The following is a 12,595-nucleotide window of genomic DNA, read 5'->3' on the forward strand; positions in this document are numbered from 1 at the left end:
GGACCTCCAGAACGAATTAAGTTCTTAACCCGAGGTACCACTGTATATAGGGTGCCTACATTCTGCATGTGCAAATGGCTTTAGATACCTATTAGGTCCATAAATTACCATATAGCATATATTCAACACACAAAAAGTGACAATTATATAAAGGACCCCATTACCTTAAGCAGTTTAGGGCCTCATCAAACCTAAATCCGCACCTGGTCAGTTCTGTAATGCGGTAAGGAGAAAGCTGTGGCCCTCCAGGTCTTTTTGGACCCCAAATCCCAGCAGTACAAGCCAGCATGGTCAGTAGTCAGGGATTATGGGAGTTTTAGTCCTGGCAACATCTAGAACATTAATCTTCAACTGGTGGATTAGAATCCACTACCTCCTAATCCAAGGCAGGTAACAACTGCAGCACTACACTGAGGGGTGCCAACTAGGGGGCACCGGGGGGCCAAGCACCCTCCAAAAAATTTCAAGGAGAGGCCTGGGCCCCCTAAAAATTCTGTGGTGGCTGTGCACACATGCCGTGGGGCGTGCTGACATCACTCATGCATGCCTCAGGTCATGCTTGCATCATGTGTGCAAGCTGCAGGACATGTGCATGACATGTGGGGTGCATGAGTGACATCAGCATGTGCATGCATGCCTTGGACCCCTCAATCGCAGGGGCAAGCCGGAGCACCTACGTGCATGCCAATATATGTTTTTAAAAATAAGGAATTGGTCTCCCAAGTGCATTCTTTGGGATAAAGTTGGATTCCAGGTTAGAAAAAGGTGAAGATTACTAATCTAGAAGGCCAGAGGCCCTCTCATTCCTGCTTTGCAGTAAAAGGAATGCCATTGAGCTGTAAGAATATTGGTTGTGGTTGTTTTTTTAAAGAAAAAGCTCTTCTAAAAAGGTCATTATGTTAGCCTGTTGGGCTTGTGGCATCTTAAAGACCTCCGCTCCCTTTTTTCCTTTGAATGCAAAGAAATGAAGATATTCTAGCTTTCATTCAGGCTAGCTGTTCCTTGCCCATCATGAACACAACAAATCACAGAACCATGGTGTGTGTGTGTATGTGTGTGTGTGTGTGTGTGTGTGTGAGAGAGAGAGAGAGAGAGAGAGAGAGAGAGAGAGAGAGAGGAGAGAATATGAATGCTCAACAGCCCCTTAGTGACCTGCCTGGAATTGCTATACAGGACTCAGATGATGGCAAGTGTAACTTCATTATTACCAAACCATCCTTGACAGATGGGTCTCTAGCCTTGAGTATCTCCATTCAAGGGAGCCACCCTACCTCTGTTGGCAGCCTGCTCCATTGTCCAAACTGTTCTTAGGGTGATAAAGTTTCTCCTAATGTTCCCTTTAATGTTTCCCTGCTGCAGCATAAGCCTGCACCGCACTCTCCTCTCATTTACTAATGAGAGTAATTGGTCGTAGTCCCTTCTTTTTACAGCATCCCTTTACATATTTGCAGCCTGCAATCATGTCTCCCGCATGTCATCATTGCTCCAGTCTGAACATGCTTGGCTCTCTCGCCCTCTCTCTCCTAGGTCCTGTTTTGCAAACATTCCATCATTTTGGTTCCTCTCCTCTGAAGTCCCTCCAGGATGTCTAGGGGAAAGGGGAAAGGCAAAACAAAAACAGTAATAACTGGAACCAGGCACTGAATATCTTCTCTTATGCGGGTAAATCTGGCAAGATAAACTTACAGGTCATGCAAAACAATGCAGCCCCATTGTGACCATCCTGGGAATATCTTTCAGTTTTAGCTCTACCTCTCTTTTAAATCAGAACCAGTGAAGGCGGTGAAGGTCCTGTGTGAGTGCCTGGAGGCAGTTGGAGGATGGATGGTGGATAACAGATTGAGGTTGAATCCTGACAAGACAGAAGTACTGTTTTTGGGGGACAGGAGGTGGGCGGGTGTGGGGGACTCCCTGGTCCTGAATGGGGTAACTGTGCCCCTGAAGGACCAGGTGTGCAGCCTGGGAGTCATTTTGTACTCACAGCTGTTCATGGAGGCACAGGTCAATTCTGTGTCCAGGGCAGCTGTCTACCAGCTCCACCTGGTACGCAGGGTGAGACCCTACCTGCCCGCAGACTGTCTTGCCAGAGTGGTGCATGCTCTAGTTATCTCCCACTTGGACTACTGCAATGCACCCTGTGTGGGGCTACCTTTGAAGGTGACCCTGAAACTGCAATTAATCCAGAATGTGGCAGCTAGACTGGTGACTGGGGGCGGCCGCCGGGACCACATAACACTGGTCCTGAGAGATCTGCATTGGCTCCCAGTACGTTTCCGAGCACAATTTAAAGTGTTGGTGCTGACCTTTAAAGCCCTAAATGGCCTCAGCCCAGTATACCTGAAGGAGCATCTCCACCCCCATCGTTCAGCCCGGACACTGAGATCCAGCGCCGAGGGCATTCTGCCGGTTGCCTCATTGCGAGAAGTGAGGTTACAGGGAACCAGACAGAGGGCCTTCTCGGTAGTGGCGCCCACCCTTCAGATGTGAAGGAAATAAGCAGCTATCCTATTTTTAAAAGACATCTGAAGGCAGCCCTGTTTAGGAAAGTTTTTAATATTTAATACTGTATGGTTTTTAACACTTGATTGGGAGCCGCCCGGAGTGGCTGGGGAAACTCAGCCAGATGGGCGGGGTATAAATAAATTATTATTATTATTATTATTATTATTATTATTATTATTATAGCTGGCATTGCCAGCTCAACCCCTCCATCCTGGCCCTGGATCATCCTCACGCTCCCTTTATCACTTAAAATTGCCCCCCCCTTGCTTACATTGCAACTGAATGCACTACAATATGCAGTGCTGCTGAGACCCCACCCACTCACCATGTTAATTGGCCCAGAGGTACTTCCCTTAGCTTATATTTGTACATAAGTAGCAGATTTTGTCAGCAGATTGCAGGTGAGGCAACGGTCCAGATCCACATACAGTGTCATGGGCCTAGTAAATCCTTTTTGGCAAGCGTAAGCCCTGGCAGCAAGAACTTCTGAAAGTCTGCCTAAATTTGCATCTTCACATATAAATCAAAATATACATTTTTATGACACATCTCAGCCAGCTGGTTGGTAAAAGCGAGGCACCGGGAATGCTGTCCATTCACACAACACTTCATGCACAACTGTGTAGAACGCAAGTGCATTTGATCACGGAATGAATGAATGCTGCCACACAATTAAAACCAGCCTGGTTGAAATATTCCTATTCAACTCAGTACATAACACTGGTCTTAATGCTAGAAACCAGATGTATAGTATTGAACAGAAGGAGTACAATACAACAAAATGGGGAAAGTGAAAGGAAACCAGTTTAACCTAGGTCAAGTAAGTATTTCAATGTTCCGAGAAGGTGTGGATTTGAATTTGTCTTCCACCAAGATAAAGTGCCGATCAGCACATATAAGGGAAAGCTCTCTTTGTTTCAGAGCTAGAAAAGAATGTTTTCTTTTACAACTTAGAAAGACTGGCAAGAGAGAAGGCTGTGGACCCCAGCATTAAACTGTGTATTTCCTATGTACTCTGGAAAATGTTTTCTGTTTATTTTAGATCTGGGCAGCTTGTCATGAAGTCACTGATAGAACAAGCCCAGACAGTGACCCCAGGCTGTATTATGAGGGATGTTTTCCAAGTTTAGCAAAGAATGTTTCTTGTTTATTACTTTCCAGGATGAGCACAACACACACACATATAAAGAGAGAGAGAGAAATATTATTGTACACTTCACTGAAAGATATCCCCTTGTACTATAAAACTTCACTCTTATGACTGCCAATCAAAAGAAAAGAAAGAGGAAAGAGGAAAAGAAATCATAATCCTGTGATCCTTTTGCTATCTTCCTAAGGCTCCCTCCAAATGTCATTTTTAATGTATAAAGGTAAAGGTAAAGGGACCCCTCACAATTAGGTCCAGTTGCGGATGACTCTGGGGTTGCGGCACTCATCTCGCTTTATTGGCCGAGGGAGCCGGCATGTGGCCAGCATGACTAAGCCGCTTCTGGAGAACTAGAGCAGCTCACAGAAACGCCGTTTACCTTCCCGCCGGAGCGGAACCTATTTATCTACTTGCATTTTGACGTGCTTTCAAACTGCTAGGTTGGCAGGAGCAGGTACCGAGCAATGGGAGCTCACCCCGTCACGGGGATTCAAACCACCGATCTTCTGATCGGCAAGCCCTAGGCTCTGTGGTTTAACCCACAGTGCCTCCTGCATCCCTTTTAATGTATAAAGGTAAAGGTAAAGGTACCCCTGCCTGTTCGGGCCAGTCTTGCCAGACTCTAGGGTTGCCGCTCATCTCACTCTATAGGCCGGGAGCCAGCGCAGCACACGGAACGCCGTTTACCTTCCTGCTGGGAAGCGGTCCCTATTTATCTACTTGCGCCCGGGGGTGCTTTCGAACTGCTAGGTTGGCAGGCGCTGGGACCAAACGACGGGAGCGCACCCCGCCGCGGGGATTCGAACCGCCGACCATGCGATCGGCAAGTCCTAGGCGCTGAGGTTTTACCCACAGCGCCACCCACGTCCCTTCTTTTAATGTATATTTATAGGCAAATGTGTAGATTCAGATATCAGCAAGGGTTTGGACAAGATGACGGGGCGGGCCGCCCTGGGTGTCACTACTGGGGGCGGGTGACAAAAGGCTGGGCAGCACTCACCACGGGGCCCGCAGTGTGCCCGAGCCACACATCTCTCCTGGGAGTGACACAGTGGCTTGGGAGCCTCCAGGCTCCATGCTGCCCCAAATGGTCCACCCGCCGCCTCCCCCTCAGCTGTAGGGCAACTGAGTGGGAGGAGGCAGGCAGACTCCTCCAAGGCCTCGCGGAGCGTCCTGCCCTGGCTGAACCCACCCCATGGATGGATGGCCCCACCCCTGGGCGCAGGGCACGCACGCCACCCCAGGTACCCAATCGGCTTGCTCTGCCGCTGCCCCTTCAACTCTCTGGGCTGTATTCAGCTAAGGTATTGCACCAGTGTGCAAGAGGGCGAGAGGAGCAACTGGTCTGTCATGTGAGCAGAAATGCTTATGACGATGGAACATTTGCGTTAGTGCAGTGTTGAATTCTTCCCTGCGATTCCACATTGCTGCACTGGCCTGAACCCAAATTTAGCAGGGAGAAGTATTGCTTTAGACAGGACTGATCATTTGATTTGTGAAAGGAATGTTCTGTGCTGCTTTTGGACAAAAGTGCAGAAGGTTTAAGGCTTTTAAAAATATACCCTGTAAATGGTACAAGCCTCTGCCATCAATAATAATAATAATAATAATAATAATAATAATAATAATAATTATTTATTATTGTTTATGTCCTACCCATGTGGCTGGGTTGCCCCAGCCACTCTGGGCAGCTCCCAACACATATAAAAACTTAACAAGATATCATATATTAGAAACCTCCCAATACAGAGCTACCTTCTCAGCCAATCACCTTTCTTAAAAGAAATGTGGTGATATGCTACACTGCAAAAGGTAACCATTTATTTAAAGCAGCAGCGTTGTTATTATTCTATGCAATTAATACAAAATATAACATGCATATAAAAATTCAGTACTAGAGAATCCTCTAAGGTTGTAATATAATCCTACTATTTACGAAAAAGGTGAATATATATCAACAGTTAATAACAGAATGGATAACCCAAATTGTGTCTAACTCTTCTTCTTCTTCTTCTTCTTAATGAAAACTCATTCCATTTATTTATTAAAAAGTGGGAAAGAGAGGGTTTAACTTTATAAATACATAGAATCTTTTCCCTGTCCTGAAATTCCCAACTGTCCCTTTATGTATTGTGTTACCAGATTCCACTCATTAATAACATCTCTAAACCTCTCTCCTTTGAGCATGGCTGTTAATCTAATAGCATTTAGTTGTCCCAAAACATCTCCCTTAAAAAGGTCCATTCTGTTGGGCTTCTGATTGTTTGCTTGCTTTTATTATCTGAAATCATTCCTGTGCCTGCTGGAATTCTGAATAATGTGGGAGAAGTGGAATTCTTGGCACCATTTCAACAGTCGTTTCCAGGATGGGCTAAAGCCATATTGAAATTTCCAAGGGACCACTAAGATTTGTGCTGTCCAAGGAGGAATAAAGTACTATAAACGAAACAATTAGCAAAGGAAAAGAAAAACAAAGAAAGTAAAAAGAACAACAAAGTGAATGAAAAGGGAGGGGGTAATAACACTATCAGCTCACATTAAGGATACAAGAAATATCAGTACATGCATCTCAAATTAAACATGCAAGTCAATATAAGCCATCCAGATGTCAAACAGGTACCCACATGAGATTAATGTTTGTAGGAAATGTGTTCAAATGTAGCAAAGGTGGTGAGGGCCTCAGACCATTGCGTAATAGATGGCGGGTGTTTATCCTTCCAGCCTTGAAATATAAGTCTCCTAGTGACCATAAGAATACACTTTAAAAAGGGGGAGGGGGTCCATAGTGGAGAAAAATATATCAAGCAGGGCAATATCTACATGAACATTTCACATGTTAAGAGCTCAGTGCCTGGTGCAACTCTGCCCATGTCTTCCTTAAAGGTGTTCAATGACAATTCAGAAGCTGGATGAAGTTTTCTATTGTTCAAGGCAGTCAAAATAGCTGCACAGTTGACCTCAGTTGGCCAGCTTTCTGAGGACGGAGCTGTCTCAGCATGTCATTCCCCACTATGTCGGAGATTGTTAAAGGGCACTACCCCCCCCTTTTTTTGGGTACACGTGTGACTTGTATACACCAAGGCATCCTGTTGTGATCTGCTTCTGTATTAAAAATGAGCATATATTCACAGAACCATTGATACATATGGAGGAGGAGGAGGAGGAGGAGGAGGAGGAAGAAGAAGAAGAAGAAGAAGAAGAAGAAGAAGAAGAAGAAGAAGAAGAAGAAGAAGAGGAGGAGGAGGAGGAGGAGGAGGAGGAGTTTGGATTTGATATCCCGCTTTATCACTACCCGAAGGAGTCTCAAAGCGGCTAACATTCTCCTTTCCCTTCCTCCCCCACAACAAACACTCTGTGAGGTGAGTGGGGCTGAGAGACTTCAAAGAAGTGTGACTAGCCCAAGGTCACCCAGCAGCTGCATGTGGAGGAGCAGGGAAGCAAACCCAGTTCACCAGATTACGAGTCCACCACTCTTAACCACTACACCACAATGTCACACTCTTCCGATTGTTCCCTCAGCCCAAGCATTTCTGCTTTCCAGGTGGAACAACCCTCTTTCCTGTTCTGGGGGTTCTCCTAACTCTCCAGAGCAGATCTGGGGGAGGTGAATGGGTTGCAGGGAGGGAGAAGAGGAGAGAAAGTCCTATTGTGCTAGTGGGAGTCCTTATGCTGACATCCACTAGCACACCAAGTTAGTTAAATTTGGGCCAACACAATCCTGAATTTGGATCATTTAGGTCTGTGTTGAAATCTACTCACCATTGCACCTGCCCCCACTTGTGGACCATTTTCACTGACTTCATTTGTCCTCAGCAATGTCACCCCACATAGTTAAATCTGATTGGCTACATAGCCTAGTGAGGTCATCCTTCTCATTACATGATCCCTTACTGGCTGGGATAACTTGTGTGAATAATTTAAGTTTGATGTATTATGGTATTTTAATATTTTTTTGGAAGCCACCCAGGGTCTGGGGAGGCCCGGCCAGATGGGCGGGTATAAATAAATTATTATTTTTATTTTTATTTTTATTTTTATTTTTATTTTTATTTTATTATTATTATTATTATTATTATTATTATTATTATTATTATATTGGCAGGAGAAAAGCAGCAATCAGGGGAGAGAGGACACTGAACTAGAAGCAGGCAGAAGAAGAAAAATGGAATCAAGTGAGGGTATAAAAGGCAGATCTTCACACATGTTTTTGGGGAAAATTTCTGCCTCGCAAAATCATTACCCTTCTCTCCAAAATTAAAATATTCACCGTGCCTCTGTTGAAAGTTCAAGACAGGGTTAAAATGTTATCTGAACAGCACAATGCAGTCCCTCAACTGTGAAAGGCTGGCAATCTTAACTGTACCTCCCTTAGCTTTATTATGGGATGTACGTGTCCTAAGTGGCACCAGGTATAGAGGGTGGGGGAGGCATGAATTTCAAAAACACAGTCTGGATTTCTTGTGTTGCCCTGTGATTCAAGAACCTGGAGCTTTAAGATCTGATGCGTTATAAAACCGAGCATTTTCCATTGTACAGTACAGGCTCTGCACAGATCCTCATTGCAAAACAGAGAAGCAGAGAGGGAGGGAAATCGCCATAAATTTCCATTATTTATACAAGAAGATGGAGCGTGCTGCAGGCCCGAAAGCGCACAGTAATGCTTTTTACGTAGTGAAATAATAATATCCCTTTTGTGGCTGGAAGCCTCTCTGCTGCAATCCAGAAACCCCTCGGGGCACTTTTGTCAGCTTCCCTTTCTTATGTATTTATTTAGTGTTAGAAAGCTCAGAATGACAAACTGTGAAATATTCTGGATCTATCAAAAGTCTAAGATACTTTCCCACTTGTCTGTGTTTTATTATTATAGCAGTTCTGGAAAAAAATAAAATAAAGTGACTTGGGGAAGCATAAATGTACTGCAGCTTCCCCCCACCCTTTGTAGAAGCAATAAAACAAGCCCCCCCAACTCTCCAGCCTACTTTTGGAAGGAGCAACAGTTGCACTATTCATTGTGAAATCTGTACTGTATTCACGCCCCACCCCCCAAGCCTCCACTTGTATGCCAGAGCAATCTCTATGCAAACTTTCATTATTACTATGTTATTGATTTGCATTATTGAAAATCACAAGCTGAAAATAAAGAGGTGGGGAAGATGTCAACTTCCTAAGGTCGTATTACAAAAGTGCATTAGTCAGGAAGACATGGAAGGCAGGACCAGGGCTGTTTATGTCAATGAGTAGGTAAAGCTGCTGACGCGGGTAGCGCTATGGGTTAAACCACAGAGCCTAGGGCTTGCCGATCAGAAGGTCGGCGGTTTGAATCCCCACAACAGGGTGAGCTCCTGTTGCTCGGTCCCTGCTCCTGCCAACCTACCACATCAAAGTGCAAGTAGATAAATAGGTACAGCTCCGGCAGGAAGGTAAACGGTGTTTCCGTGCGCTGCTCTGGTTCGTCATGCTGGCCACATGACCCAGAAGCTGTACACCGGCTCCCTCGGCCAATAAAGCGAGATGAGCACTGCAATCCCAGAGTCAGTCACGACTGGACCTAATGGTCAGGGGTCCCTTTAGCTTTAGGTAAAGCTGCAATCCTCTACCCAATCATCATCATCATCACTGCTTATCAGTCACTTTTCTTTACAAACTGCAACCCAAACTTACAAAACAGCATAAAACCAAAACTGAATATAAACATAAAAGCGTATTAATACAGTGGTACCTCAGGTTACATACGCTTCAGGTTACATACGCTTCAGGCTCTGCTAACCCAGAAATACAGTGGTGCCTCGCAAGACTAAAAGAATCCGTTCTGCGAGTCTCTTCGTCTAGCGGTTTTTTCATCTTGCGAAGCAAGCCCATTGACGGCTTAGCGGATTAGCGCTATTAGTGGTTTAGTGGCTTTTAGTGGCTTTTAGCGGCTTATTGGCTTAGCGGATAAGCAGATAAGCGGCTTAGCGGCTTAGAAAAAGGGGGGGGAAGGGGGACAAACCCACAGGAACTTGCAAGACATTTTCGTCTTGCGAAGCAAGCCCATAGGAAATTCGTTTTGTGAAGCACCTCCAAAACGGAAAACTCTTTCGTCTAGCGAGTTTTCCATCTTGCGAGGCATTCGTCTTGCGGGGCATCACTGTAGTGCTACAGGTTAAGAACTGTGCTTCAGGATGAGAACAGAAATCGTGCTCCGGCGGCACAGCAGGAGGCCCCATTAGCTAAAGTGGTGCTTCAGGTTAAGAACAGTTTCAGGTTAAGAACGGACCTCCGGAACGAATTAAGTACTTAACCGGAGGTACCACTGTACATACAAAAGCCAGGTCTAACACATCTCATGGACTGAAAGAGGCCACAAACATCTAAAACCCTCCAATTTGGGGGGCAAAGGCCTGGGTAAAGAAAACATTTTTGCCTGGTGCCTAAAATTAGATAGTGATGGTATAACTTCTTAGTACATTCTGTAAGCGAGGAGCCACCACTGAAAAGGCCGATTCTTATTTTTTTAAAAAGCACTTCATGTAATAAAAGTAAAAAGTAAAAAAAAAAAGTTTTGGAATACCAAAGAATTTAATTTTACCTTCTGAAAATATCAGGTAATGCTAAATTTTTGATATATACCACACACACACACACACACACACACACATACTTGGCAATCAATTTTAATGACTTCTTTGCAATTTTAGTCACATTTCCTTGTTGTTGGCTTCAATCTTTCTCAAGAGACAATGGAGTTGCACTCCAGGGGTGAAGTCAAACCACTGCATTAGTAGCACCAAAGTGACATCCCTGGGACACAAGTTTGGGCTGCCCAGATGACAAGACCTCCCTCTCAGCCTCGCTGAGGTGGTCCAAAGGAAAGCAGATCAATACATTTGGCGCCATCTTGGTTGGTGGAAGGAGGTGTACAAGGTGACATCCAAGTGTCTTAGGGACTGCACTCTGGATTTGTGCTGGCTTTATTCCTTAGGTATTGTTCTCTCAAAGACTTCCCACAAGGCAGTAGAGGTTTAGGATCAGAGTTTTCCTTCTTACTATTAAGTAATGATTCTAAATTTTTGTCTAAAATGTATAAATTGCTGCTTGGGTGGCATTTGAAGGACGAGGATGTTAAGTCAGTTATGATTCACTGGGCCAAAGATTTTGGGTATAATATACAGCTGAGTGATTGGGTAAAATTATGGAAAGAAGGTTTAAAATTTACTGCATGCAATGCCCTAAAAGAAAATGTGGTGAAAATGATGTATAGATGGTATATTACACCTGTTAAGTTAGGGAAAATGTATAAAGTCAGTAATAAATGTTGGAAATGTAAAGAAAAAGAGGGAACATTTTATCACATGTGGTGGGAATTTAAAAAAGGTGAAATGCTTCTGGGAAATGATATATAATGAGATGAAAAAAATGTTGAAATATACATTTATAAAGAAACCAGAAGCATTTTTACTGGGCATTGTTGGGAGTGATATATAGAGAAAGGAATGTAAGCTCTTTTTATATGCAATAACAGCAGCAAGAATATTACTGGCCCAAAAATGGAAGCAAGAAGAGTTACTGACGATTGAAGAATGGAGGATGAAGTTAATGGACTATGCAGAACTAGATAAACTAACAGGAAGGATATGAAACAGGCGGGACCAGAAATTCACGGAAGACTGGAATAAATTTACGGACTATTTGAAAAGTATTTGTGAAGATCAGACGACGTTTGTAGGTTTGCAAGAAGTTTTGTGAGGAGTATTATTGGAAGTATTGCAGAAATGGAGAAGGGGAAGGATGATTTGTTAAGAGATGTAAAGGCAATATAAAGTTAAGAAATGCATAAGAAGTGGTTAAAACGGTGGATCATCAGAGGTGCTGATGGAAGTCTAAAAAGATTGTATAAGCGATAAGTTTTGTGGTACATTTTATAATTTATATGTTAAAATCAATAAAAATTATATTTAAAAAAAAGAATTTTCCTTCTTACTTCCCTCTACAGCACATGCTGAAACTGCCTTCTTGACCTTTGGACCTGCTATTGGTCTCATCTGCTCAATCCAACAGAGCCTGTTTTTGCATGCAGGGGAAATCCCTAACTCACTGAGGATTTGAGACCTCTTGGCTACCCAGTTTAGCTGGCCAGTCGAAGCCATTTCCTGGGGTGTGGCCGCTATCGCATACTGACCACTTCTAGGAGCCACAGGTGAGACCTGCATGCAGGGTTGGGACCAAAACTACCCCAGAAGGAGCACAACATGTTCCCCACTTAACACATCATGGAATTTGAAAGTTGAAAAATTCAACATGCCCTACTGGCTTATGGCAGACTGAGGATGGTGAGGCAGAGCCCCACTTGCCATACCACAGCAGCTTCTATTTGGAAACATGGTGTGATTTTGCAGGCAAAGGCAGGCAGCTCAGATGAGACGGAAGTGCTACAATGACCAATATGAGCCAACAACATCAGATCATGACCCAATTTCACTCAAAGAACTTTGGATGCTATCCATCTGCTGGAGGCATAATCTAAAATTCCATTTTCTTTTCCAGGTGGCTATCAATAATAAAGCATTGTCCCTTTTTCTCAGTTTTATGATGACTAGCAAAATGGCTATTGTTATGGCAGGTGGTAATATGTGTAGACAGGCTGCATGTATATTTCAGTATCCCCCCCCCCTTTCCCTCCGAGAAGGAGGTGATACAACTCTGAGGACTCTGGAAAACAGAGAGCTGTCATGGACGCACACTGCATGTGGCTTCTATTGGTGGAGAGGCTGAAACACTCATAGGTGGGTAGGTTTGTGTTCCTATGGAAACTCTGCTCTCCATAGGAGTGAATGGCAGGCAAAGCCAGCTCCAGGTCTGATAGTGTCTTTTGCAAAATGATCTTTTCCTACAGTGGGACACACACACACACTCCACTCCAGTCTTACCTGGTGGCAGACAGCAGCAGCAGTGCTCTAATCAATCCCA

General features: G+C 44.2%; 1 long non-coding RNA gene across 1 annotated transcript in view; it reads left to right on the plus strand.

Annotated features, from left to right (window-relative positions):
- LOC307210810 overlaps nucleotides 1–12,595 on the plus strand; it is a 554,287-nt gene that overhangs the window by 265,254 nt on the left and 276,438 nt on the right. The window contains exon 2 of the long non-coding RNA XR_013836141.1: nucleotides 9,791–9,943. This is a non-coding gene — a long non-coding RNA (uncharacterized lncRNA). The remainder of the gene's footprint in view (nucleotides 1–9,790; nucleotides 9,944–12,595) is intronic.

Source organism: Podarcis cretensis (genome assembly GCF_951804945.1).
Source record: "Podarcis cretensis genome assembly, chromosome: 2".
In the NCBI taxonomy this organism is placed as follows: Eukaryota; Metazoa; Chordata; class Lepidosauria; order Squamata; family Lacertidae; genus Podarcis; species Podarcis cretensis.